Raw genomic sequence first — 27,879 nt, 5'->3', positions numbered from 1 at the left:
CGACCTGAGCGATTCACGGACCCCCTTCTGCGGACTCGGCCCTTGCGCTTTGCCCCGGAAGGAGCGCCTCCCCTGAGATCTCGGCGCGCTCACGGGGCCACTTCAGCGCCTCTGGGCCCTCGTGTGCCGTGCGCTCCCGGCGAACGGCAGGGACGGGGACAGGCCGACTCCCAGGTCTCTGACTTCGGTGTCAGAGGGAAAAAGGGTGCCATGCCTCAAAATGGAGCCCACAGGAGGAGGCCGGACTAGAGGGGGGCGTGAGGAGAGCTGAAGGGGACGAGAGGAGAGCTGAGGGGGGCGAGAGGAGAGCGGAGGGGGGCGAGAGGAGAGCTGAAGGGGACGAGAGGAGAGCTGAGGGGGGTGAGAGGAGAGCTGAGGGGGGCGAGAGGAGAGCTGAGGGGGGCGAGAGGAGAGCGGAGGGGGGCGTGAGGAGAGCTGAGGGACGTGAGGAGAGCTGAGGGGGGCGTGAGGAGAGCTGAGGGGGGCGAGAGGAGAGTGGAGGGGGGCGAGAGGAGAGCGGAGGGGGGCGTGAGGAGAGCTGAGGGACGTGAGGAGAGCTGAGGGGGGCCAGAGGAGAGCTGAGGGGGGCGAGAGGAGAGCGGAGGGGGGCGTGAGGAGAGCGGAGGGGGGCCAGAGGAGAGCTGAGGGGGGCGTGAGGAGAGCTGAGGGACGTGAGGAGAGCTGAGGGGGGCGTGAGGAGAGCTGAGGGGGGCGAGAGGAGAGCGGAGGGGGGCGTGAGGAGAGCGGAGGGGGGCGTGAGGAGAGCGGAGGGGGGCCAGAGGAGAGCGGAGGGGGGCGTGAGGAGAGCTGAGGGGGACGTGAGGAGAGCTGAGGGGGACGTGGGGAGAGCGGAGGGGGGCGTGAGGAGAGAGGAGGGGGGCGAGAGGAGAGCGGAGGGGGGCGTGAGGAGAGCTGAGGGACGTGAGGAGAGCTGAGGGGGGCCAGAGGAGAGCGGAGGGGGGCGTGAGGAGAGCGGAGGGACGTGAGGAGAGCTGAGGGGGGCGTGAGGAGAGCTGAGGGGGGCCAGAGGAGAGCGGAGGGGGCGAGAGGAGAGCGGAGGGGGGCGTGAGGAGAGCGGAGGGACGTGAGGAGAGCTGAGGGGGGCGTGAGGAGAGCTGAGGGGGGCCAGAGGAGAGCGGAGGGGGCGAGAGGAGAGCGGAGGGGGGCGTGAGGAGAGCGGAGGGGGGCGAGAGGAGAGCGGAGGGGGGCGTGAGGAGAGCGGAGGGGGGCGTGAGGAGAGCTGAGGGACGTGAGGAGAGCGGAGGGGGGCGTGAGGAGAGCTGAGGGACGTGAGGAGAGCGGAGGGGGGCGTGAGGAGAGCTGAGGGACGTGAGGAGAGCTGAGGGGGGCCAGAGGAGAGCGGAGGGGGCGAAAGGAGAGCGGAGGGAGGCGAGAGGAGAGCGGAGGGGGGCGTGAGGAGAGCTGAGGGACGTGAGGAGAGCGGAGGGGGGCGTGAGGAGAGCTGAGGGACGTGAGGAGAGCGGAGGGGGGCGTGAGGAGAGCTGACGGGGGCATGAGGAGAGCTGTGGGACATGAGGAGAGCGGAGGGGGGTGTGGGGGGACCTGAGGGGGGTGTGAGGAGAGCTGAAGGACGTGGGGAGAGCTGAGGGATGTGAGGAGAGCTGAGGGGGGCATGAAGAGAGCTGAGGGACGTGAGGAGAGCTGAGGGGGGCGTGAGGAGAGCTGAGGGGGGTTTGGGGGGACCTGAGGGGGGCATGAGAAGAGCTGAGGGGACGAGAGGAGAGCGGAGGGGGGCCTGAGGAGAGCTGTGGGACATGAGGAGAGCTGAAGGGGGTGTGGGGGGACCTGAGGGGGGTGTGAGGAGAGCTGAAGGATGTGAGGAGAGCTGAGGGGGGCGTGAGGAAACCTGAGGGATGTGAGGAAAGGTGAGGAGGGCGTGGGGGAGAGCTGAGGGGGACATGAGGAGAGCTGAGGGGGATGTGAGGAGAGCTGAGGGGGGCGTGATGAAAGCTGATGGGGACGAAAGAGAGCTGAGGGGGATGAGAGGAGAGCTGAGGGGGGCATGAGGGGACCTGAGGGGGGTGTGAGGAGAGCTGAGGGGGACGAAAGGAGAGCTGAGGGGGACGTGAGAAGAGCTGAGGGGGATGTGAGGAGAGCTGAGGGGGGTGTGGGGGGACCTGAGGGGGGCACGAGGGGACCTGAGGGGGGCGTGAGGAGAGCTGGGGGACATGAGGAGGAGAAGAGCCTCAGACTCCTCTCCTTGGTTGCCCAAACTGGCTATGACATCCTGACCTCTCTTTTTAATGTGTATTTATTCTTAGAGAGAGAGAGAGAGAGAGAGAGAGAGAGAGAGCGCATGAGCCGGGGAGGGGCGCGGGGCTCAAACTCACGAACCATGAGATCATGACCTGAGCCAAAGTCGGACATTTAACCGACTGAGCCACCCAGGCACCCTTGACCTCTCCTTTTAAAAGCAAGTGAAGATTTATTAGCTTATGTAAGAAATGAGGAGCCCTGTCAGGAACATGGTCTGTGTGGGCTTCAGCTTGGGGTTGTTCTCAGTGGCCCAACAGACCCCTTTGTAGGCTCGTTTCCGGGGGCTGGTGGCAGCCCCCGCCCCGCACGTGCCCTCCCCCCGACACTATGAAACAAAGCAAAGCCAGGACTGGCCGCGTGTGGATTTCCACTCCCAACCCTGTTATTCCGAAGAGGTCTTTGTGTCATACAACAGTTTCTGTGAGGAACGGGGTTTGAAATCCACTCTTGGCTAAAACTCTGGATAGCACGTGAAAGGGAAAAGAGTCAATGCTTGGCTGCACTTGAGATTCAGGAAGGTCCCAAGTAGGAAACAGGTGGAGGCAATGGGGCAAGGACCGGGAGGCACCACATGGACAGAAGGGAGCACCCAGGATGCTCGGGGTTCGTTCTGGTTTTCATGCTCGTGGCTGAAACAGGTGCTTCTGATTTCCAGGGCCCGTGTCCTCAGTGGGACAAAAGATACGTATGTTAAGGCTGACCTGGGTCGAACAAGGAGAAACCCAACTTCCTTTGATCCACAGGACGCTCACCACTGGACCTCTGCCTGCAGGCTCTCGTGGGACGCATACATGTCACTAGAGGTAATTTAGGGTTCCAGTTTACTGCTCACTTTCCTAAGTTTACGTGTGGGAGAACGTTCTGCAAACGCAATGTCCGTCGTTTCCTTACATTTGCTACAACCGCTCTGCTCTCAGAAATCACTAGTGAACTTTCTGGGGCTAAGTCGAGTGATCTTTCGGGCCTCCTCTCTGCTGGTGGCCCTGTGGCACTCAGTGTCCCCCATCTGTTGCTCCCCTCTCACTGGCCTGGAAGCCAGCAGTCTGAAATCAGGCTGGGGGTGGGCGCCCCCTCCCTCCGAGGGCTCTGGTGGGGGGGGGGGGAAGATCCTTCCTTTCCTCTCCCAGCTTCTGGTGGCTCCAGGGGTCCATTGGCTTGTGGCCACATCTCTCTCCCTTTTTCACATCGTCTTTCCCACATGTGTCCCTTGATCTCTTTTACCTCTCTTCAAGGACACTTGTGATGGCATTTAGGGCCCACCCGAATAATCTGGGGTCATCTCCTCCTCTCATGATACCGAGTTTGATCACATCTGCAAAGACCCACTTCCCAATAAGGTCACATCCACAGGCTCTGGGGATTAGAACTTGCCAGCTCTGGGTGGCCATCATTCAGCCCACTACCGTGCCCCACGGTGGAGGAGAAAAAATATTGCCTATGTCTTTCTTGCAATATTTTCCTGTCTGTGTTACACCAGAGAGAAATCTCCCAGATGAAATGTGCCTGCTTTGTTGTTGTGTAGGAATATGAAGCCGGTAATTAAAATTTGTAAGCCTTTAGAAATACCTCTGATGGTCATAAGGATGTCCGCAAATGACATCTTTCTTCATGAGAGTCACCACAACAGGAGGCAGAAATGAAAGGGGAGACTGGAAAGTGTGTTTCGGGATGGGAGGTACGGGAAGGCGTGACACATTGAGCCAGACAAATTATTTCAGACTAGCATCTATAGAATATTCTCTTTGGGATCCTGGAACTGACGGGAAGGGGAGGGCAGGCCCAGGTTTAATCTGAGCAGAAAGGGCAAGAGGTGGTTTGAGGGATGGAGGGTAGAGGCTGGCCTCAGGGAGGGACCTGGGAGTAGTCAGGACTCAGGCAGGACAGAGTGGCTTCCAGGGTTTGGAGGAATATTCCTGTCCCCGTCCTGAATCTCACGGGCATCTGGCCAAGTATCTAGGAGCTGTAGCTGGCCTCCCCTGAGTGAGCGCCTGGAGTGGAGAAAAGACCCCGGTTCCTCTTTGATGGTCCCCTACCTTCTACCAGAGCCTCCTGAGAAGACAGACAGATTGTGCTCCCAGGCTCAGCCAAGTGGTGCTACGCTGAGTTGTCCCAAACAGAGGAGAGAAGACAGTGCTGCTATTCTAATACCGCTGGTTAGAGACTGGGGTCCTGACTGGGCTTCACACTCACGGTGGGTCCCTCAGTCCAGAGTCCTCAGCTCCCTGAAACCTGGTGGTAAGACTTGGGCAGGAGAAGGGAAGACCGCTCAGGCTCTGAGCCTGTCATAATCCCAGCTCTGCTTCCTGGAAGAGTCCGTCTGAGGGACTACCAGTCGTCTCGGCTAAAACCAGTCATCTTGGCTAAAACCAGTCGTCTCGGCTAAAACCAGTCGTCTCGGCTAAAACCAGTCGTCTCGGCTAGCAATAAAATGGCCCTTGTTTCCATCTTCCATTATTGCCTGTTGTGGGTCTCCCTCTGGGATCTCACCAGAAGGGGGGGTTACTTCTGGTAACCTCCCCCGAGGTTGGATCCCCTCGGGCCCCTGCTCGAGAATGCCAGGCATCATCAGCATCTCAGATCGAGTCTCATCCTTCCTACCAGCTGCCCACCCCACCTGCTGGTCCACAATGCCTCACGCTGTCCTTTACTTACAAAGGGAAGAGGACAGATGTAGGAATCTAGAGACATCATCGGTCCCAGACCTGGCTCTTGCCACCTTCTTGCTTATTATCCTGAGCAAGTCGCCTCTCTGTTATGGACTGAGTGTTGGTAACACTCCCACATCCATAGGCTGAAGCCCTGGCTGCCCTGTGGGGGTGGTGGGAGGTGCTCCCTTTTGGAGGTGATCGGCTTGATGTGGGGTCAGAGGTAAACAAATCTGCTTAACGATCATGAATCCAGCATTTCCCAAACTTATGTCGGCAAGGACTGGTGGGTAATGGCTGGCTTATCTCCGCTCCCGTTGCGACCGCCAGTGGACAGGTGAGAAAGCAGGATTCTGGCTGCAGAGGTAGGAAGAGTGGGAAGGGGGGAAAGAAGAACCGGGTCAGAAAAAAGGGCAGATGTCTTCCACTGCTTTGCCCCATTTTCTTCCAACAAGTCCAGACCCACTGGAAGTTGCACCTGGAGGTATCTGGAACCCCGCTTGACATGATTTATAAGATAGGGTTTTGTTTTGAACGCCGCTGACTTCATATAATGGCATTATTTCCTCAAGGGATTAGTTAATGGAGGGAACACTGCCCTCAGCAAAACAGCATTAATGCAGAGCTCTCAATTTAAAATAGTACCAAGTAGGCAGGCTAGAACCCTGAGGATTAAACTCGAAATGTTATGGTCCAAAAATAAAGGATTAAAAATGAGTACTTCATTAAAATGGGGAGAGATCCAGTGTTTGAAGGTTTACATAAAGCAGGATGGGAAAGGGGTCCGGCCAAGGTGGGTTGGTTGCTTAGGAGGCTCAAAGATTCCAACACAGAAGGGCAAAATCCGGGGGTGGGGGTGCACACAGTTCCCCCTGCCCTTTGTAGCAGCTGAAGATATTCAGGCTTAAGGGATAAGTAGTAATATACTCTGGCCCATCCGCAAGCTGGTGATAAAGCTGAGAGTGGGTCCTCTCTGTGCCTCTGGAGCCTGGGTTCAGTAGGAAGGAGAAAACTCGGGATTTAAATCCATGTCAGGAAGAAGGGAAGGAAGGAGGGAAGGAGAGAGGGAAGGTGGGGGAAAGGCAGGCAGATAGGCATAGTTTGCTAGTCTGAGGCAGTGGGAATCAATTGTCTAGCTTTCGGAGACACGGAGAGGATTGTTTGTCTACTCAGCACCCTCCTCTTCTCCAGGGAACAGTCCTTGGCATCACTGTGGCTCTATGAGACCAGCCATTTTTAAAGGAACCAGGCTGCGGCCCTCACTCGGTCTGAGCCAAGGTAAGTGCTGACTCAAGATATGTCAGCAAGTCCCTTTGCTAGGGATGTGAGACTTAGAACCCCAAGAGAACCTGACGTCAGTCTCTCTGTGGAGTTCAGGCTACAAATTAAACCCAGAGACTGTTGTGGCCATGTTTCCTGCACCGTGGACAGAACTGGTCTGCAGAGAGAGAGACAGACAGAGAGAGAACAGACAATATCACAGGGACAAGGATGGGACGTTAGCCCTGATGGGGTTTTTAAGTTCTTGGTCATAATGTTTCCCATGGTTCTACAAACCAATAAATTTCTCATTTTGCCTAAGCTTGGATTGCCTAACGGGTAGCCAGGAGTCTTCACTGATGTGAGGGTTCTCCACCGGCACCAGCTGGAGGTTCCTGTGTGGTTGGGTCAGAAAAATCCCAGGGAACGATCATGCAACTTAACCGGAAAGAGCAGCCTCTTCCCGGGAGTGGCTGGACATAGACACGTGTGAAATGCCAGTCATGGTGGGGACGGGACGGGGCTCCTAAAACGTGCCGAGTGAGGATCCAGCATTCTTGGCCAAGGTGGAATAGGGAACAAGGCCACGGGGGCCTTGAGGTCTGGGAGTGGAGGAGTCGGAGAAGTGAAAGAGAAGTAGGCACAGGCTCACCTCTAATTGGGAGTCCAGGGCAAGAGTACAGATGGAGGCTCAGTCTTGAAAAGTTAAATATCAAGTTAACAAAGTGTCCAATAAAATGTTCAGCAGGTGACAAATGTTCTATCCTCCCACCTTGGCGGTGCGTAAGGCCCCAGAAGGCCAGTACGGATGTAAAATTTTGGAGTCCTCATGGCTCTGTGGTTATGTGACAGTGCAGGGAGGGCAGCCCCTGGCTCCCAGCCCCCAGCTCACCCGCTTTCTCCCTCCACCCTTAGCTTCCTCCTGCACGGTGAAGGGCGTGGATGGCACCCCCAGCCAAGCATGCCCAATGTGTGTCCGCACCCCAGCAAACACCCACCTCTTTGCCCCCTTGCTGGGCTGGGACTGTGTGGTCTCTCCATGGATGGATGAATCCCCGAGGACACGGCATTCATGGCTCTGGACACGGACGCAGGGCCATCTGGGCACGACATCTCCAGGGTCCAGGACCTGCAGCATGGTCCAGAAGAGGGACGCTTCTCCTTCGTCCCGCAGACCCCTTGCCCTACGGGGAGGGGCACGGCCAGGACAGCGCCCCGCTTGCCCCAGTGTGAAGAAGGTCATGGGCTGACCAAAGAGCAGGTGAGCAGTACTGGCAAGTACCGGACTGGAGGGTCAAGAGACTTCCTGTGTTTGCAGTCACGGACTCTGTCCCTTACTGTCCTCATTTGCAAAATGATGGCTTTGGATTAAGGGTGGAGATTTATAGCCCAGTGACTGGGGCCAAACTAAGGTTTGAAGTTGGGATATTTTGGCTTGGGTGCCTTTATGAAAAAAAAAAAAAATGTAATCTCTCTGAGGACCAGTTTCCTCATCTAACAAGGAGGGATGCACCTTCCCTAGGCTGCTTCAAGGTTAAATGATGCCCATGAAGAGATCAGCCTAGCAAGTGCTCTGTAACTTGTAGTCACATCATTATTCTTTCTCTACCGCTGTTAGGATCTCTGAGGGGGCTGAGAGCTTTCAAATGGCTGCTTTAGAGCCACGCTTGGAAAGGACCCGGCAATTGGCCTTCTGATATTATTCCTGAAACTTGCTCTTCTCTACCCTGAGAGTCTGCGTTGTTGGTTAGAACTTGTGGCCTCTGAATTTTCTTGTGCCGTTTACTTAACTGATAACCATCAGCCGTCATTTAAACTCCCAGAACCTCACTTTCCTTGTTGGTGAAATGGGATAATCCATAGGGGTGTTTTTAGGAATAAAGGAGATAATACGTCCAAGGTCTTAACTGAGGCTTGCCTGGCACAAAACAGACTTTCAAAATTCTTACCAACAGCGTCCCTTTCCTCTCCATGGTTCCGCCCCACCTGGGGGCAGGAGGTGTCGGGGACACCTGGGTCGTGACAGAGCTGCAGCCCATCGGCTCTGTGCTGTCTGCACTCAGTGAAATCGAGGCTTCCAAGGAAGAAAAACCTCGAATCTGACCCGTGGGCTTCACTTCAAGCTCTAATTGTTTTGGGAGGAAGCCCACATTGGCAGACATCATTTCTTGTTTTGTTCTTCTTGGCCCCCGTCGGGCAAAGCTTACTCTGAGTCAGTCAACTGGATTAACTGGGGAAGAAGAATTTGCCAAGAAAAGAGCACCCTGGTCTCTTCAGAGCCCAGACACGGAAACTGCTATGTGATCAGTGCTCCTTCTGGGCGGCTTCGCTTCCTTCTTTTTCCTGTGCAGGACAATTTAAATTCAACAAATCCGAGCCGATAATAGGCAAGTCTGGCTTCTCCCGGACAGCCGACATGCAGGCGACCTGGTGGCACCGGAGGGTCTGGTAGATGCCGGGCCACCCCAGCTCAGGCGTTCTCCGGGAAGGCTGGTTCCGCTCCAGCGGCAGCTTGCAGGAAAAGGACCAGATGAGCGTGCGGATTCCTCAGGCACCTGCTGCCTCCCGCTTAACCGGAAGCCCCCCCTTCGGCACGGTGGTCCTTCCCATCACAGCACCGCTTCCATTAGCAAAAACATGCGCATGCTCCTCTCTTCGATTTGACCCTCTATCACCAGCTCTTCTCCCTCCTGCTGAATTTGAAACACCTTGGAAAGCCTTCTACTTCCGCCCCTCAAAATCCTTCCTTCCGTGGTCAAGTCCTTCCCACGGTCACCTCCCCCCAGACTCTGTGCCAGCACATGGAGCTTCTCACACTCCGAGAACTCCTCCACCTTTCTCTCTTGCCCTGGGCCTTGCCTCATGCTCCTCCCTCCCTCCCTCCACCCTGCCTTTCACTTTTAATTGCGGTAAGACTCGCATAACACAAAATTGACCATTTTAGCCTTCGTTAACTGCAGGACAGTTGGGTGGCGTTAAGATGTGAGGTGTAAGGTGTAAGCCCGAAGATGTAAGGTGTAAGCCCGTTCACCACCACCCATGACTGGAGCTCTTGCATCTCGTAAAATGGAAACTCGATCCCCATTAGACAACAGCTCTGTACTCCCCTCTTCCCCCAGCCCCTGCACCCACCGTCCTACTCTCTGTCCCTATGAATCTGACTCCTCTCAGTCCCTCATGTAAGGGCAGTCGTACAGTCTTCGTCCTCCTGGGTCTGGCTGATTTCACTCAGCTGAATGTCCTCAAGGTGCATCCGTGCTGTAGCGGCAATTCCTTTTCTAAAAGTTCTCTTTCAATTGGCTGAGTTCTATTCAACTTTCAGGCCGGGGTGTGAATGCCTTTCCTCCAGGAAGCCCTCCCCTCCGTGGGCCCCCCACACTGATGTTTCCACAATGCTGTGCACCCCTGCTGTCAAGGGGCAGCTAAGCGGTGAAGGGTGGGGGAGCCTGGAGACTACCCGCTGCTTCCCTGAGTGTGGACTCCTTCGGGTCACAGACTCCCTCCTACTCCCACCGTGTCCCGCACAGAGCGGTGCTCAACGAATAGTGCAGCATGAATGCTGAACAAACTCCTTGGAAGTACTCACTGACGACTTTCAGCAAAAATCTCGAGACCAAGCCTGAATGTTCTTGATCTACCAGGGACAGGAGGTACACTCACCTACCCTTTGCTGGAGCATGGTTGTCTCTGTGGGGCGATTCTCTGTCTCTCTACTGGATTCCGTGGCCTCGGGTGGCACCCCCTCCACGTCTCTGAGAGCCCAAAGGTACCCTTTCCCTCTCTCCGCTCCATGCACAGCCACTGGGTCATCCGCTCGCCTTCCTGGTACCGTGTCTCTGGAGATGATTTCCCAGTCTGCCTCTCCCAGCCTCACTTCGCCCTACACAGCCTGGGAGCCATCTACTCTTGGCCACTTGGCCACCCCTCTCCGTGTAAGTGAACTCCAGCCAGCGTGTGTTTCAGCAAGTTAACACTAGCGCCGTCACTCGGGCCCGCATTCGGGGGAGGACGCTTGATTCCACGATAATCTGCCCCCAGCCAACAGCTTCTACGTAGCGTCTGGAGCATTTTACAATTACGCTTTCCTTTCTGCGCTCAGACCCGAGCCCTTCTCTGCGGCATGGCCTTTCACAGAGCAGTGGCACCACGCGCCTGCCTCACCACCGAACAGTGGTCTGACTTTGGGCAAACTCGAAGCCTCGGTTTCCTTATCCGTAAGTGTGGATAACACGTCGTACCTCTCCAGGATGTTGTGAGGACCAACCAAAATAATTTCGTGATTCCCACCTGACTGTCAGAGGTGGCCCCGGACAGAAGACCCTCAACATTTTTTGGCGTTGAGTAATGCGTGTGCTATTGGATAAGGCCGGGCCCCACTCAGAGAATGTAGGTGAGGTAGCACCAACGCGGGTAGAGCAGTGACAGGATCTTCTCCCTCCTCCTTGCTGCTCGTGGTCTCTCCTTCTTGTCCTCAGTGCTACAGCCAAGCTGTCCAGGGAAAGCGTCAGTGTGATTTGTAGGGGAATCCTTGCCGCTCCAAGGCTCACATATAACAGACGCCCTCCTGACGGAACTCGCGGATTGACTGACTGACTCTGTAAACACCTGCCAGATGCCCGCAGCCTCCCAACGATCACATCTGGCAGATGGCACGTCTGCTCCCAATGGTCGAGGGTTGAGTTGTACACTTAACAAGGACCTGCTGTGTGTGTTCCCAGACCTGTTTATGCCAGTGGGACATTTTACTGCAATTATATATTTATTTAAGTGAGATGAAAATGTGCCCAAAACCTTGTAAGAACTGAGATGAATTCTCTGGAAAGACTAGAGGAAGGGTGATATTGAATTGAGGATAGATGGGACAACTTTTAAAGCTTGGCGGAAAATTCTAAAAAATCTAGGAGTCCGCTGTGCTCATATTGTTTTGCAAACACCTTCAGGTTCTTGCTGTACTTAAAAAAAGCAAAAAAGGGGCACCTGGGCGGCTCAGACTGTTGTGCGACTGACTCCACTCAGGTTATGGTCTCACAGATTGTGAGTTCGAGCTCCATGTCAGGCTCTGTGCTGACAGCTCAGAGCCCGGAGCCTGCTTCGGATTCTGTGCCTCCCTCTGTCTCTGCCGCTCTCCCGCTCATGTTCTGTCTCTCTGCTTCAAAAATAAACATTAAAAAAAAAAAAAAAGCAAAACCTGAAAGTCATATGTAATGGATTTAAGGAAGACTGTGCTGAACTCATCTCTTAGTTGAAGAAAAAGCCTTGGCCCAACATCCAAAGATTGGGGAATGGGTGTACATTTCACTGTTGCAAGTTGAAATAAAACATTTACTGTACATACGTCGGTTCCCTGCCTTAGAAAACATACATTTTTCAGTAGCCCAACAACCACAGGTGTTGATCCAGTTGGATGAGAGTATTTCCACTGGTTCCCTTCCTGGTTGGGACCTGCGAGGCAGCCCCGCTCTGGCCTCTTTCCTTCACTGTTCACAGCTCCCCCTTTGCATTCCATTCTTGAGGCCAGTCAGCAGAAAAAGGTAGAGAATCAGCTCTGTGTCCAGAGCCAGCTTCCATGCCACCCCACTTGGAATGGACGGAGCGAGTGTCGGTGGCTTCTTACTGCTGGCTTATGCTGTTTGGAAGCCTTGCCCTGCCCCACACCCATAACAGTCTCCAGGGATAGACTGCAAGGTGTCCCTCAAAGCTCAGATGTTGGAGCCCTAATCCCCAGTGTGATGGTATTTGGACACGGGGTCTTTGGGAGGTAATTAGGGTTGATGAGGTCATAGGATCAGTGCCTTCACAAGAAGAGGAAGAGACATTGTTCGTGTTTCACCCCATGAGGACACGGTGAGAAAGCGGCAACTGCAAGCCAGCAAGAAGACCCTCACCTGGAACTGGATTGTCCAGAACCTTGATCTCAGACTTCCACCCTCCAGAGCTATGTGAATGAATGCCTGTGGCTTAAGCCGCTCAGTCTGATATTTTGTGACAGCAGCCTGAGCAGACTAATGCTCCCAGGAGGGGAAACTAAAACCCAAGCAGGTTCTGCGAAGGTGAGTAAAGAATGACACCGATTCTGCTGCTGCCCACGATGACAGTGACGAAGACGCTGGTGATGTCAAACCCCACGTGTCTGAGGACAGAGGATCCCCTCCCTTTCCCTCTCCGGACCTACACACTGTCACGCTCACCAGCTCGTTGGATCGTAGACCCACGTGGGAGATCTCCATGTGTATAACAGGAAGTTTAAGTGACTTGCCTGAGGTCACACTGTTTTCAAAGACAGACCTGTAACTCTAATCCTAGTCCGTGTCATTTTCTAACTGGCCAAAAATTCTCCCAAGGCCAACTTTAGATTCGTGGCTAAATGATGCCCATGATGGATGGTGTTTCTGTGTGTGATGCTCTCCAATTTTGATAGCATCTGAGGCATGTTCCTATGTGACCCCCTGAAATAGAGATTGCTAGTTGTCTACCAAAAATCCTTTGTTCCTTTCCTCCTTGGTTACAGAACTCTGAACTCCTCTTGCAGCTAGGTGTGGCCCACGTGACTGCATTCTGGCTAACAGGATGTAAGCAGCAGTGTATGGGACCTCCTAGAAAAGTCCATAAAGGTTGCTGATCTGGCTGGGAGGTGCCTCCCCTTTGTCTTGGACCTCTGTTCGCCATGCCTCTGTTTCTTCACACTGTCTGGAAGGTGGGAGGCCCTGGCAGCTATAAGGTGATAGGGAAGACAGAAACCGGAGCCAAGATAGTGGGTAGAAGTATGAAGAAGGGGTCTGGGCTCCTGATGACCTAGAGCCACTGCACCAAGGAACTGGGCATGTCGGGATGGTGTCGTCACTCACATGGCCCCACGGCCTAGATCTAAATCATTCAAGCAGGATGTTAAACTGGTGAGATTTGAATGGTGACCTCATTATATTCACAGGCTGCGGGGCTTAGGGACAAGTGACTCATGCTGATGGCAGAGTAGCCCAGGATGCCTCAGCCAGGAAAGGCTGCCTTACTTCAAGGGGGCCCTCGCTTTGACCTGGCTGTTCCTGTTCGGCTCACCTGCCGTTGCAAAATGCATACCATTGATTTATGTCTTGTTTCAGTTCAACTTCAAGGATGGAGTCTTCTGGAGAGCAAGGGTTAGGGGTTTTTTCAGGCTGGAAGAAGGAACACTTGTGGGAATGGGAACCCAGGATCATAATGGTGACAGGGAACAGAGATAGCTTGTCAGTTACATGCATTTTTCTGTGTTGGAACAAGACACAGGCTGGCTGAATCCGTTACAAAACAAGAGCATTTTCCCCCGAGCTTTTACTCGGGAGTTGAAACCACCAACTCCTATGTGATATTTTCCAGGTGAGTGATTTTCTGCATTCCATCAACTTACTTCAGTTGTGGTTGTGTTTGATATGCTGGTATTCGGGAAGAATCGCTACTGACACCCAGAATCCAATCAACACATTCAGTTTTGCAAAACAGACGTTCAGAGAAACATAACATTTTTAGAGCTGGAATAAAACTCACAGATCAGCTAATCCCGCCTCTCATTTCACAGATTAATGGAAGTGATTGCTGGAGGTCACGCAACTAATGAAGGTGAATTTAACAACAGAACTCAGGCGACCCTACCTCATAAACACTTTATTCTGCAATTTCACAGTTTGGGGTCCCATCGAATGGCCCACATACACTATATAAGGGCTCAGGTTCTTTCCTTTTGCCCTGTGTATTTCTCCGGGAAAGAATTTGCAGACTGTTTCCTGAGGTACCAGCAGTCAAATTGGACAGAAAAATAAACACAGATGCACCTAATGGTCTACCAGCGAAAACCAAAATCCATCCTGGAACCGACTGCCCCACTCTCTTTCACCCTCAGAGAACCAACATCATGTCAATGATCTGTTTTGATTTCTGAAACTGAGCGGCTTCCTCCCCACCCTGCCTCTTCCTTTTCCTCCTCTTCTCCCTCTTCCTCCTGCCTTGCCCTCCCTCCGCTCCCTTCCTGTTCCTACATTACATTTGCAGTGGGATTTCTCTCTAAGACTGCCTTCCAGCCAAGCACTCGCCTGGCTTCTGAGCACATCAGCATTTTTCCCTTCCTCTCGCCCTCCTCTCTTCCCTCCTCCCTCTGGGCTTTTGTTTTCAAATGGCGGGCTTATCAAAATTAATGAACGCATTTATTTGCTCCGTATCAAATGCACACTGAAATTATTGTATTTCTGAATAGCCCAATGGTGCTGGGTAGACACATTCTGATCTCCTGAGGGCTACCACCGCACCTCTTTGTTACCTTGGGAATGCTTATGAGAACAGGATCGTGGAAATGTGAGAGGCCTCTGACAAGACAGAAGGTTTTCTTGATCTATGCCTGCCCAGTCCCTTTATTTCCTATTTTGAACGTGTTTGGGGCTCTACACAAAAGTCAGCGACGAGGTCATACCGTGTGATCAGTATTCTAGGAGGCTGCCAAGGAAAAACCCGAGACACATTATTTTGCTGGCAGAGCAGGTGTTCTGCTTTGAGTTGTAACATAACCAGTGAGCAATAGCTCATGAAATGACCTTCTTTTCAATTTATTAAAGGGCAAGCATTTCTTGGAAATCCATATATTTTCACTAAGCTCTAAATCAAGACTGCATCTACCAGGGCCCTCTTAAAATCTCTTCCTCCAGTTTTGACTTTCATAGACTGGGGCACTAACCCATTCATTTCTTCCTTTCACTTGGAAGCCAAGCTTCTGTGTGTATTTCTTAATAGAGAGTGTGTGCCGTGGGCTGAATTTGCAGTGTCTGTCCTTCTCAGATGTGACAGCCGGGCTGAGCATGATCCTGGGTCTCCTTACATTCCAAGGCCATGAATAATTGCCTTTTTATCAGTCAAAGGAGGACAAAGTCAAGCGACGCTAGGGGGATGAGCTTCAATCATTCCCACAGATGCACCCACAACCACCCCCTCCCCCACCCTACCTGGTCGGAAGCACGATCTCGGGACACACTTTAAATCTCTATGTTTACTTGTTCTCTGGGTCATCCCCTGACTCTTTCAGTCTGCAGTTTGTATTCCATGCTGATCTGCCTGGAAGCCACAAAATCCGAAAATGCAGGCGAATTGGATGGACCAGGACCAACCTTAGCCTTTTCCTCCACCACATTGTCTCGCTCCTCCTTTCCTTTGTGCATAGCAGCAACATCCCCTTCCACCACTGGGGGAGCAGGCATGCTCTGGGGATCTGTCAAAATTTCATAGGGCACTCTAGGGTGGCTCCGGGAGGCAGGAATGAAAATATCCCAGGGGCTATGCTGCCCAAAGGTTCCTGGAGGAATAGAGACAAATAAGCATAGTACGGAAGCTAACCTATCTTCTAATCAGAGCAAAGCTTACTGCTAAGGTTGTTAAGTCAACCTAATCAAATTTAGTTCTGCTTCTGTGGTTCCGTAAGAAACAACTCCAGGGCAGTTGGCTCTGGAGACTTGAGCCTGGAATGCCTCCTACAGAATGCATCACATGGGTGCATAAGTTACTCAGTACTAAACTAAGGACAGACAGGATAAATTCTAGTTTTAGCACTTGCTTCAAGGAATATCCGCTAGGGAGACAAGCTGACCTGCTGAAATAGGTTCAGAGTCTCTGTACATCGTGAGTCAGGTGAATCTCCTTACTTTAGCCCACTCAGGCTAGGCCCTTCCCTGTGTTCTGAATTGTTCCAACCAAGATATGACCCTATGATAACACATTTTCTTACCAAACTCACTGCATTGAGTCTAGGTGAGCTCTCTAAGTTTAAATATCTTTAATTTTGCCAATTCTTTGTGAACGTAGGCTGACGTTAAGGTATAGACTGAATTTTGTTTCCTGCAAAACTCACATGTTAAAGCCCCACCCCCCAGTGTAACTATATTTTGAGATAAAGCCTGTATGGAAGTAGTTAAGGTTAAAACGAGCTCATGAGGGTTGGACCCTGATCTGGCAGCGATCTGATAAGAAGAGACACCAGAGCCATCTCTCTGCCATGCAAGGATACAATAAGATGGCCCTCTGTAAGCCAGGAAGAGAGTTCTCTCCAGAACCCGACCATGTCAGCACCCTGATCTCAGACTTCCAGTCTCCAGAACCATTCTGATGTAGGAAAAGAAATGCCTATTGTTTCAGTCACCCAGTCAACAGTATTTGTTAGGCAGCTTGAGCTGACTAATACACTTGGCCTTAGAGAACATATGTAGCCCTGAACTGAGACTGAGGAGGCAGCCAGGTAGGATATTCCATACCTATGTACGCCCCATCTCTGCTCCATAGGCAGATGGTGCAGTCAAGGGAGGATGAGAGCAGAAACTGTTCTTCTATCAGCTCTAAACTAATGAGATAAAAAGGGAGGAAAGATTCTCCAAAGCTGTTCCAGCATGAAAGGGACATTGAATCAATATGTGAATGCTCCCATTAATGATGGTTGGAATATAGAAGGCAGGTCAATCTTCTGAATTATCCTTGGTACCATTCTCTCCCTACCTCCTACCACATCACACCCTCCAAGTTCTCCAGCGCCAGTCCCAGGATATCAAACAAGATACACCGAAAACCATCTTATGGATGATGGGTCTGGGGGAAAGATCAAGATATTGTAAAGAACAGCCCCACCAGAGTTCAGGTTGTGCCCTTAGCACTGACTCCTTTCAATTCAGTAAGAAAAAAAGGTGGGGGGACACCTGCACCTGGGTGGCTCAGTAGGTTGAGTGTCTGACTCTTGATTTCAGATCAAGTCACAATCAAGTCAGGTTCGTGGGATCAAACTCCGTATCAGGCTCTGCGCTAAGCGTGAAGACTGCTTAAGATTCTCTCTCTCTCCCTCTGCCCCCTCACCTGTGCTCTCTCTCTCTCTCTCTCTCAAAAAATTAAAAAATAAATTAAAATTTAAAAAGTAATAAAAAGATTAAATTTACTAAGTGTCTAAACTTAAAGGAAAATACCAGACCAATTCACGGAAGACGATGATCCATTTACAAGAAAAATGAAGACTTCCAATCGCTTCCTTTAGTCCCGTGCAGGCAGTACATACATCTTGTTTTCCCCAACAGTAGGATTCAGGATTACAATCCGGTTTTCCTATTTTGACTAATTCAGAGCTCTTTTGAGAGGGTTGATTTGATCAAAGCAATGGCAAGTATTTTAACTCTTACAAGTTCTTGAACTCTAAAATAGATGGTACTCATGACGTCACAACACTGACATGGGCCATGCGGAAGGTCACATCTAAATCAAAAGGAAGAACACACCTGAGTACAGTGGGAGAGTTAATCACCACAATGCTAGATGCCATACAGCAGTTTCATGGGATGGGGTCAGATCCGGATGAGTGTCCAGCAAGGGAGAGGTACCGGTGTGGCAGTCATTGGTTTTGCTACACTAACTGCTAAGTGTTTATTGAGCACCTAACTATGTGAAAGACCCCATGCCAGGTCCAAAGACATATAAAATGGGTCCCTTGCAAGCTGCTTATGCTATGGTTTCCCTCAGTGCTTAGGGTTTGGAAAGCACGCAGGAGTAGACCAGTAATCAAAAGTGATTTGTAAAGTAGCCTGGCAAGTGCTATGCACCCAGTACTTGGAATAGAAGATGGAGGCTAGGCAGGTGGCTCTTACTTCTAAATTCCAATTTCTCTTGCTGTAGCGTTTAAACTTCTGTGGGGAACAGGAAAAGGTGACTAAATGGAAGTCTGTATTTACCTCTATATTGGCCTTCCAGAAACGTGTTTGTTGGGATTCTATATAGCTATTTAAATATGTTAGATTCTAAATATGCTGAACAGAGTTAAATGTGCTTTTTTGGAAAGTTGTCTAAGGGATGCAAAGGTAAAAAACAAGTTCTGGAAATTATGTAGTGGGATATAGGTGCCCCTGTATATATATATGCATAGAAACTTTCTGAAAGAAAATTAAGATTCATTCACAGTGTTCCCAGGATGCAGAAATGGCAGGTCAGGTGGTAAAAGAGGTCAGAGTAGCAACTAGTGCTTTTCATTTTCCATTCTTTTGTGCTCTCTGAAGCAATGTTTCCATAAGACAGAATTTCTGGAATACAGATTTCCAAAAATAAAAAATAATGCACATTTATAACCTCATCTACCAAGAGATAACGTTTGTGAAAACCTTGGTGTGTGTCTTTCCAGACTTTCAATCTTCCACGTATTTCTTCGTTTTAACAAAGAATCATGCTTTCTTTATTTTTAAGATTCATACTTTAATGTTGTCTTGCGATCTGAGTGTTTTCATTTAATAATTTACCGAGAATATTTTTCCTGTGAATACACCTTCGTTTACAGCACTGTTCTTCAAAGACTGGATGGTATTCCAGTGTATTTGTTATACCATCATGTACTGAATCAATCCTCCTTATGTTGGATATCTAGGTTGCTTCTAATTATTCTCTTTCTCCCTTACGAACAATGCATTGATTCACCTGATAACTAAATCTTTGTGCGCATGTCTTATTATTTCTTATGGCCAAATGCTTAGAAGTAGGATTGCCGGTTTGAAGCTTTAGATATGTAGAGTCAACTTACCCTTCCGATAGTATACACCAATTTGCTTCCTAGCCAAGAGCATATAGGAGTGCCCATTTTCCTGTATCCTTGCCAAGCTAAAAATATTTGTTTCTAAACCCATCCTTAAAGGGTTTTATAGACCGCCTCCCCCTACCCCCCATCCTCACTGGTACAATTTCATCTTACCAACCAGAATATTAAGTTAAAACTGAAGCTGTGCTCATTATAGTATTTAACATGAAGTGTTTATTGTCTACTCTTGGGGGGCTGCAGCTCGGGTCCCTGCAGGCCATATTCTTTGATGTCATAGACGTGCACAAAACCTTCCTGGTCGGCCACGTAGGCGAAGGCATTTCTTGCTGTCACTGCGATGTTGCTGACCTGTGCTTTGTCTCTGGACTGAAAAACACATGCACATGGTCCATCACACACACACACATTGGGTCCATCATACACACACACACACACACACACACACACACACACGGCCCATCACAGATGCACACGGGGCCCATTGCCGATAAAGCTGACTTGTCAGACAATGGCAAGTGGAATGCTGCATCCCATTTGCAGTAAGAACTTATCACTGTGCCTGTGTTAATCTTTCAGCAAGATAGGGTATGCTATATAGATAATCAAGCTAAAAACTTGGAGCCCAGAAGAGTCACTGTGTTGCACAGTCAGGCTAGTGTCAATAAAGAAAAAAACGGGCGCCTGGGTGGCTCAGCTAGTTAAGCATCCGACTTCAGCTCAGATCACAATCTCACAGTAGTGAGTTCGAGCCCCGCGTCGGGCTCTGTGCTGACAGCTCAGAACCTGGAGCCTGCTTCGGATTCGGTGTCTCCCTCTCTCTCTGCCCCTCCCCTGCTCGCACTCTGTCTTTCTATCTCTCTCAAAAATAAACATTAAAAAAAATTTTTTAAAGAAAAAAAACAACAAACCCCAAGCGTGGAAGTTATTTCCAATCGACTGTCCAACTTACAGGAGTGAGGTCTGCAATGGGACGGGCCCCACCAAACAGCCTCCAGAAGGTGACAGAACCTGTGAGGAGGGGAGAGCAGGAAGACCACCGGGGGTGTGCACTTCGCCTGTGTCTCCGAGTCTCCTGAGACTTTGCTGCCAGGCATTGCAGCCTCGTGACACCAGGGGCCTCTTCTTATACCCTTGGCTAGAATTATCTGTGAATATAGGGGAAGGGGGTCCTCTTCGTGGGTTTTGAATCAAAGGGCTCAGTGGCCTTTTCTGTCTCCACTAATCTAGGCAACTTTCCTGATGAGAAGGGCAGATTCGGCTATGGAGGAAAGGTCTGGAAGTTAGAGCTGCGGCAATAATCAGTGTGTGTGTGTGTGCGCGCGTGTGTGTGTGCACGCACATGCATGTGTGTGTAAGTACTTATTTTAATTTTTTTTTCAACGTTTTTTATTTATTTTTGGGACAGAGAGAGACAGAGCATGAACAGGGGAGGGGCAGAGAGAGAGCGAGACACAGAATCGGAAACAGGCTCCAGGCCCCGAGCCATCAGCCCAGAGCCTGATGCGGGGCTCGAACTCAACGGACCGCGAGATCGTGACCTGGCTGAAGTCGGACGCTTAACCGACTACGCCACCCAGGCGCCCCCGTAAGTACTTATTTTAAACACACTGTGGGGCCTGTCTAGTCAAAGGGATTCTTGGGCCGGGGGGCTTTTTCGCCTATCAGCCACAATTCTTGAATGTGTTTTACACATGGGTGTTCATGTAGCAAGCCTTTGTGAAGTGGGGACCCCATGGATATCGCTTGCTCTTGGGAGTTCCCTAAATTACTAGGTTGAAGTTTCCTCCTCTTAGGGGCGAGGGGGCTCTGTGATCCCACCAGGCAAAGCAGAAGCCATGGATGCCTCAGTGTGGAGGGTGGAGAGGAGCCTCCAAAGGCATCTGCAGTTTTGGGGCTGGGGCCATGGGTCCAAAGTCCAGAGGACATAGCCTCCCTTACTACCTAACGAGAACGCGAACGACCACCCCGGGATCCGTACACACAACTTGAGCCTCCCCTTTGCAACCGGAACACAGGTGGCTGGCTGTTTTCAACTCATAATTTTAATTAAAATCCTGGAGCTTTGGAGCAGGACTGTAGCCCACTTGTTACATTTTACTAAAGCCTGAGGGTCATGTCATTTGTGTAACATCGCCTTGCTAGTTAGTGGCAGATCTGGATTCAGAAGCTCATCCTCAGACTCTCAGGGGAGCCCTGGCTTCTTCTTCCTAAAACGAGCAGGATACATAGATGATCTACACTTAGGATGCTTTGTTCTTCTTAAGGCTCTTCCGTCAGGCTGCCTGTGCTTACTCGTGGCTCTCCCCTTAAAAGGCTGTGTTTGGTGTTCATTTAGCCTGACTACATGATGTCCTCGGTGACCCACTTCTCTTGTAGAGGCCTCTGAGTGGGCAGCTGAGGCGAGGAAACTTGATTTGGAGGAAGTGGGAGTCAGGCCCTCACTCCCTGGGTGATCACCTCCCTGGCTGGCAGGACCGGGGCCAGAGCAGGTAGGGTAAGGGGCTTAGTCAGCCTGGGCTCCAAGGACAGAGCGGCTGGAAGGAGAGATAGCAGAGGTTGTGGAGGGGAGTAGTGAGTGCTTAGGGACCCTCCCTTTCCAGATCCAGGCCTGCAGTGGCCAAATATTAGAAAAGAGCAGCACAGCCCCTGCAGGAAGCTATTCTTACCTTGGGGCCCATTGGTGATTAGGGAAGTGGCCACTGATTCAAACTTGGCTGCTCGAGTCTTCAAGAGGGCAAGACAGGAAACGCTCCGATCTGGGCCTGGTCACCAGGGAGAGTTTGGGTGTGCTCACAGCCCTTTCTCCCACCTTCTTCTGTAGCTCTGCCCCCCAGCACACCCCCTCCTGCACCATGGGCCTGAAGCAGGAGCTGTGCACACAGGGGCGTGGACATGCTGGCGTCCTCGCTGGTTAAGAACCAACCCAGGTGGGGGCGCCTGGATGGCTCCGTCTGTTGAGCGTCCGACTTCAGCTCGGGTCATGATCTCACAGTCCATGAGTTCGAGCCCTGCATCGGGCTCTGTGCTGACAGCTCAGAGCCTGGAGCCTGCTTCAGATTCTGTGTCTCCCTCTCTCTCTGCCCCTCCCCCCTCATGCTCTGTCTCTCTCTCTCTCTCTCTGTCAAAAATAAATAAACATTAAAAAAAATTTTAAATAAAAAGAACCAACCCAGGTAAAGTCAGGTGTGAAGGCAGATGGCCCTGGCATCGCCCAGGACCCTAGGACTTTTGGAGAGAAACAAGGATTTGGGAGGCTTTGCCCAGGACTTTACAGGTGCTTCTCAAGAAGTCCCCACTCCCTAGAAATTCTTGGATTGAAATAATATGAATTAACCATTATGTCACCTCTTACATTTACCAAGGTATAAAACCATGTGAAATCCTATGGTACTGGATTATTAGTCCCATGGTCAGAGAGAAAGTGGAGACTTAGAAAAGTCAAAAGCCTTGCTCAAGTCCAAAAATATGTCCATTCTTTCATTCACTTGTTTTTGATCAATATGTGTTAAATCTCTGGTACAGCCCCGACATTGTGCTGACAGCAGTGGATAGAAGGAGAGGCAGAAGGCCACATTGAGGCAAAAGAACTACTCCCAGGAACGAACAGGACGCTGCTGGCACATGCAGGACAGGGCTTGTTGTGTATGGAGAAGGGAGAGGTCAGAGAAGGCGTCTGAGGGGAAGCGGCATTGAATCTGGAATCTTGAAAGATGTCTCGGCCACTGGGCAGAGAGGGCTCTCTAGGAAAAGTCGTCAAACTCTATCTTCTCTGTACAGCCAAGGGTTGGAATACGTTCTAAGTCCACCTCCCTGCTTCCTCCTGGTCTTCCACTCCCCCTGCTATACTTTAAGCACCATCGACACAGGAGCCACATCTGTCTTTTTTTTTTTAAGCCACTTATCTGTCAATCCTCTCACCATGCTTACTACATAGAACTCAAATATTTGCTGTTAAATAAAAATCCTGCAAACTGACTTAGATGAAGCCTGTGAGAACCACAAAGAACGTTGCTACTTGAGGTTGTGGGCAAGGAGATCTCCTTACGTTTTTCTCCTTGAGTCTGTGGGCATCGGGGTATGTGGCCCAGACTGAAGGTGCCATGAATGGTCTCATGTAAATAAGGAGCTATATAAATAATGGGGCTGGTGCTGAAGTTAAAGACAAGGGGTGCTGTCTCACTACCATGGGGGTACCCATGAACCAGGCTGCTAATCATTCAGCAATACTTATTTTGGCCTCTGAGCTCACCACAGTGGACATGATAGACTCAGGCCACGCCCTCAAGCAGAAAATGATTGTAATTAGGATTATCTATTTAATGGACACTTTCCATGTGCCAGGCACTGAGCTAGGCATGTTCTCAACATTCCTGTACTTTAATCATCACAACAATCTTAGGTAGACATTATGTTTCTGATTTGACAGGTGGTGAGACTGTTTTAGAAAGAATTACATTGCCTAAGGCACACAAATTAACACATAGAAGGGCTGAGATTCAAACCCAGATGTGTTCACATCCAAAGCCCATGCCCTTGATATTGGATGTTGTAGTTGTCTTTGGAAGGCTGAGGATTCTTAGAAGCAGGATGGAGGGTCCACCCACATGGCGGTATGGCTCTTGCCCGTACCCAATGCCTGGAATATACCTATAATGATTAGGCTAAGTGTTACCTTACTCTCAGTTTATCAGGTCCTTGGGATTATTGACACAAGGGGGGGGGGCAAGGGGGGGGCAGGTAAAAGAGGGGGATATGCAGCAAAGATAAAGTCCCTTCACTTTGCCCACATTCGTCCTGCAGAGGGCCTGCAGTCCCAAGAAATGGGTCTGCATGTCACTTCCCTACTTTCCTCAGGGAGCATTTCACTTCCCTAAACCTCAATCTTCTTCATCTGTGATATGGAGACAATACTTCCTATTTCATAGAGTTTGGCCAGGAGTAAGTGAGACACTATGTGAATTGTGCTACATGACCTTGCAGTGATAGCTGAATGGGGACGATGAACCTACAGTTCATGGCACAGAGACGCTCAACAAATGGTAGCTTTCATAATCATTGTTACTGAACTCTCTGGCTTCAGTTTCCTCATCTGTGAAAATGGGTACAATAGCACCTATCTCTTAGGGTTAATGTGAATGCTAAATGAGGTAAAATATTAAAAACACTCAGGAAAATACATACAGGATTAAATATATTATTTATATAATATTTGTATATTGTTATATTAATTATAATTCTATTATTAAATAGTAGATAGTATTTAAGTTATATTTATGAAATATTATTATAATTATTATATTATATTTATTATGATTATAATATATATAATATATATTAATATAATAAATATTATATTATATTTCTGAAATATTGTTATAATAGACAAATATTATTTACAAACAAGAAAATATTATTATATTGTTTTCCTAGTTAAAAAGCCTTAGTATCTAAGAACTAATAAATGAATTCAGCATAATAGCAGGATACAAAGTCAACACACAAAAATCTGTGCATTTCTATACACAGACAAGAAACACTCTGAAAAGGAAATTGCAAAAACAACCCCAGTAGAATAAAAAAGAATAAAACACTTAGGAATTCACTAAGGAAGTGAAAGACTTGTACAACGAAAACGACAAATAAATTCAAAACATTTATTTATGTTATGAAAGAAATTGATAACCTAAATAAATGGAAACATATCCATGTTCATGGATTGGCAGACTTAATATTGTGAATACTACCCAAAGTGATCTACAGACTCAATGCAATCTCTATCAAAATCCCAATGATGATTTTTGCAGAAATAGAATACCTATCCTAAAATTTGTATGGGATCTCAAGGACCCCGGACAGCCAAAAATTTTTCAAGATTTTTCTAATCTTGAAAAAAAAAAGAGCAAAATTGAAAGACTCACACTTTTTGATTTTAACATTTACTGTAAAACCATGGTAATCAAAACAGTGTGGTACTGGTATAAAGACAGACATGTAGATGAATGGAATAGAATAAAGATCCCCAAAATGAACCCTGACGTTTATGGTCAAATGATATTTGACAAGGGTGCCCAAGATTGTTCAATGGGGAAAGGAGAGTCTTTTCAACAAATGGTGTGGGGAAACTGGAATATCCACATGCAAAAGGATGAAGTTGGACCCTTAGCTAACGCCACATACAAAAATTAACTCAAAATAGATCAAAGGACTAAACGTAAAACCTAAACGAGAAAAACTCTTGGAAGAAAACACAGGCCAAAAATTTCATGACATTGAATGTGGCAATGATTTCTGGGCTATGACACTAAAGGCACAGGGACAAAATTAAAAATAGACAATTTGGACTTTGTGAAAATTTTGAAAAATGTACATCAGAAGACACTACCCAGAGTAAAAGGGCAACCTATAGAATGAGAGAAAATATTTGCAAATCACATATCTGGTAAGGGATTCATATCCAGAATATATAGAGAACTTCTAAAACTCAACAACAACGAAAAAACCCCAAACAACCTGATTCAAAAATGGGCAAAGGACTTGAACAGATGTTTTTCCAATAAAGATATACAAGTGGCTGATATGCACGTGAAAAGATGCTCAACATCACTGATCTTTAGGGCAGTGCAAATCAAAATCATAATGAGATACCCCCTCATACCCATTGAGATGACTATTAAGACAAACAAACAAACAAACAAATGAAATAACAAGGGTTGGTGAGAACGTGGAGAACTTGGAAACCTGTGCACTGTCGGTGGCCATGTAGAATGACAGAACCACTGTGGAAAACGGTACAGAGGTTCCTCAAAAATCTAAAATAAAACTGCCACACGATCCACTAATTCTACTTCTGGATGTATACCCAAAAGAACTGAAAAGCAGGGTCTTGAAGAGATACCGGCACACCCATGCTCACGGCAACGCTATTCACAGTGGCTAAAATGCAGAAGCAACCCAAGCGGCTACTAATGGGAGAAGGGATAAGCAGACTGTGGTACATCCACAATGGAATATTATTCAGCCTTAAAAAGGAAGGAAGTTCTGTGATATGCTACAGCAGGGTGAAACTTGAGGACATTACATTAAGTCAAATAAGGCAGTCACAAAAAAGACAAATATCGTATGATTCCACTTACACGAAGGACCTACGGTAGTCAAAATCGTAAAAATAGAAAGTATCATAGTGGTTGCAGGGGATGCGGGGAGGGGAGAATAGGGAGTTAGTGTTTAGGGGTGACGGTTTCGGTTGGGGATGATGAAAGCTTCTGCGGACAGGAAGTGGTGATGGTGCGCAGCCACGTGATTGTGTTTAATACCACCCAACTTTAAGTTTTGGTGTGTGTGTTTTACCACAATAAACAAAGAGGAGGAGGAAAGGAGGCAGAGGGGAGGGAGGGGGAGGAAAGGGAAGCGGAGGAGCAGAGAGAAAAAGCCTTAGTCTCCCAGTGAGCTCACTGCTTTCCTGGATTTTAGCCTGGTTGAAATCTGCCTCTCTCTTTCACTCTCAGATTCTTTCTCTTTGTTGTGAAGGAAGATGTAACGATCCCGAATATAAGGAAGAACGAAGCTAAAATGTTGGAAAGTCAGCAGAAAGGATGTGTTTGCAGCTCATTTGGCTTTGCCTGCTCTCTCAGCTCCCCTCTCTACTAAGAACGACTTCAGAAGAATTGTCCAGACAGTTTTCCAAATAAGATGATGACCTCTTAACCAATCCCATGTGAAAAAGACCACTGGGTTCTTTGACCTTCCAGAGGAGCCAGGACTGGCTCTTGGCTCTTTCCTGGAATGGTGGGGAACTTTCACATACTTTCACCTCGTTTTTTGCAATGTAGAAATGTGAATTATTGGTAACGATGGCTGGCTTTGCATTTGGGGAGCAGAAAAGGAGTTTCTCAAAGCCAACAGTCACATAACTTGAAGCAATAAATGCTGCTGCAAACAGGGTTTTAAATTAGAGCTGCTGGCTGAAAGGTCAACATCGCATTCTTGGCCAGTGACTTTATTTTCATTTTAATGGCAATGAAAATAATCTTTCAGAAGGAAATGCCATCACTTTTTCCCCAAAGGTTTTTAAAACTTTTAGGCACTCTGGGAAAGAGCTTCATAGAAGAATCTTTTTTGTTATAGTAAAGGGGGTAGGAATAATAAGTCTATAGGTAAGAATTTCTTTTTAATCTCATGGTGCTTAGGGGTTTCCGTTGCTAGCCGCTGCCTTCCGGAGTGTCTCTCTCGCAGTCCAGAGGCTGATCACATTGCTTTACCATTATTTTACTTACTGGGCATTCATATCTTGTCTCTGAATTTAGACTGTGAGCCCCCTGAAGGCAGGGTCAGGCCTCGCATCTCTCTCTCATCTTTTCTATGTATCTCCCTCAGGGTTATACCCATGGGAATGGTTCAAAGATATTTTCTGATCAAGTAAGTCATTAGAACTTTTCCTTGGCTAGTAAGTTATCAAATGCCAAAAGCAGGGATTGCAGGGTAGGGTTGTCTGAGGGTTTGCTGCTTGGGCTTCAGGAAATGCAAGAACTTACCAGTTTTATGCAAAATCACCAGTGCCCTGTGTCTCCCCTGTTGGGGCTCCATGGGTATGAGGTAGTGGGTCCCCTGGCTGTTGGCAGATGAGTGGCTGCAGACTGCGACTTGGGAAAAATAAGCCTGGACTCTGGAGGTAGGGCAAGGACTGGTAGGAAGCCTTTGGCGGCTGTGGGTTCCCACGGTTTTCCATCCAGCACAGCCAGCCATGAAACTGATAGATTAGTGTGTGTTTCAAATGGTTCATGACTTAGAGGGAGAGGGGTGTAGTTACCAGCCCCAGGACCCAGCCCTGGACCTGCGCATAGCAGGAGCTCATCAATATGTTTTGAATGAAGATGTGAAAGAATGGGCCCGTGATCACATTAGCAGAGAGAGGGGGTCTTGAAGAAATGGAACCAGGGCAGAAAAATTAGAGAGAATGGGGTGGGAGAGTGAGGAAAAGTTTTGCAATAAAATATACAAGTAGTAAGGACTGACCCATGTGGGGGCGTGTGGGGGATCATGGGACCCTGGGGGCACCCGAAGGGCTAATGCGTGTGGTGAGAGTGGCATTAAGCTTGAGGGCACACAGCTGAGTGACACATCAGGAGATGATGTCTG

General features: G+C 49.2%; 1 long non-coding RNA gene across 5 annotated transcripts; it reads left to right on the top strand.

The window, feature by feature from the left end:
* The first annotated feature begins 51 nt into the window (after positions 1-51).
* Positions 52-26,452, top strand: LOC122224527. 5 transcript variants are annotated; one of them, XR_006204842.1, is made up of 7 exons: positions 52-174; positions 2,933-3,080; positions 6,114-6,200; positions 7,098-7,443; positions 13,280-13,532; positions 13,732-13,772; positions 16,925-16,952. It is a non-coding gene; the product is annotated as an uncharacterized LOC122224527 (long non-coding RNA). The 5 variants fall into 5 exon arrangements; XR_006204857.1 differs by lacking the exons at positions 13,732-13,772; positions 16,925-16,952 and adding an exon at positions 26,272-26,452 and having other exon boundaries at positions 53-174; XR_006204838.1 differs by lacking the exon at positions 16,925-16,952 and having other exon boundaries at positions 53-174; positions 13,732-14,756.
* The last annotated feature ends 1,427 nt before the right edge of the window (positions 26,453-27,879 follow it).

Source organism: Panthera leo, chromosome A1 (genome assembly GCF_018350215.1).
Source record: "Panthera leo isolate Ple1 chromosome A1, P.leo_Ple1_pat1.1, whole genome shotgun sequence".
Classification (NCBI taxonomy): Eukaryota; Metazoa; Chordata; class Mammalia; order Carnivora; family Felidae; genus Panthera; species Panthera leo.
Note: the sequence above shows the minus strand (reverse complement) of the source record. Positions and strands in the feature narration are given on the sequence as shown.